This window comes from Periophthalmus magnuspinnatus, chromosome 10 (genome assembly GCF_009829125.3).
Source record: "Periophthalmus magnuspinnatus isolate fPerMag1 chromosome 10, fPerMag1.2.pri, whole genome shotgun sequence".
Taxonomy (NCBI): Eukaryota; Metazoa; Chordata; class Actinopteri; order Gobiiformes; family Gobiidae; genus Periophthalmus; species Periophthalmus magnuspinnatus.
In genome coordinates this window covers 18,969,236-18,970,523 of record NC_047135.1, presented here as the reverse complement: position 1 = coordinate 18,970,523, position 1,288 = coordinate 18,969,236, and positions in this window count along the sequence as shown.

Sequence of the window (1,288 nt, the reverse complement as noted above, 5' to 3'; positions counted from 1 at the left end):
TATAAAGAATTTGATCCTTATTGTCTATAAAAATGGTTGATGACCTCTCTTGGAAGAGGATATGAGATCTGATTTGCCTGGAATGTTCCAGAGTAGCCTATGCTATTAAACTTATCTCCATGGAGACAAGCTGGTACTACCACCCAGCCAAGTTACAGGTCAGACCTCTGGAGAGGAACCTCCACTCACAGTTTTTCCAAGACATTTTTGGAAATAAAGTACGTGTGATTGAATAAAAGCAAGATTGATAAGGTTAATGCTATTATATACATTAAGATTCCAGAAAAAACATTAACATCTCCATATAGATAAGGTGGTACATAACTGGTACATAGCCTACAGTTCCTTTAAAGACTTGAATAAAACACACATAGAAGAGGTGGGCTTTACAGTGAATCACATGTTACAAGTATAGTGAATCACAGGGAAGCTACACAAAGAGAAGAGGCGGGGTCTACAGTGATGATTAGACACATTATTCACAAAACCTGCAAATCACAAATCATAGCAAATGATCCCAAATGATCATAGGTAGGCCTGTCATGATAACAAATTTTGAAGTATGATAGATTGCTCCAGAGAGATAATGTAATAAACGATAATATTGAAACTAAACTAAAACTAAATGTAAATGTCTGCCTAGACCCTCAGTTGTCCTGGTCTGATCCATAGCAAACGATGAAGTTTAAATCTGTCAACTGGACAAACTGTTGTAGGAGTAAGACATTTCGCTGCTTATCTTCAGTTTTGGTCAAAACCCCGAGCCATAAATAAAGTAATGCAGTCTACTCCATTCAGTGTAGTGAAGAGTGCAGTGAGCGTTACACTGGAGAAACTGAACAGCTACTCCATAAGAGGATGTACCAACACCGCTGTGAGACTTCCTCTGGACCCCAGTCTGCCGTACATCTCCATCTCAAAGCCACTAACCACTCCTTTGAAGATAGTGAAGTTCAGATCTTAGCCAGAGAAAATAAATGGTTTGAGATAGGAGTTAAAGAAGCCATTTTGTTAGGAAAGGGAATCCTTCTTTAAACAGAAATGGGGGCCTGAGACATAATCTCTCCCCCATCTACAACTCCATCCTCTGACCCTGGAAACAAAAGCTGTTTACAGTTTCAGTGTGGTTAGCCCCTGCCCCTCAGATAGATTTAAGGCAGTGGACACCAGCATTCTGACCAGAACTGAAGAACTTGGATGAGCAGCGAAATGTCTTTACTCCTACAATGATTTGTCCAGTTGACAGATTTAAACTTTGTCGTTTGCTATAAAGCCAGCAAACCATTTT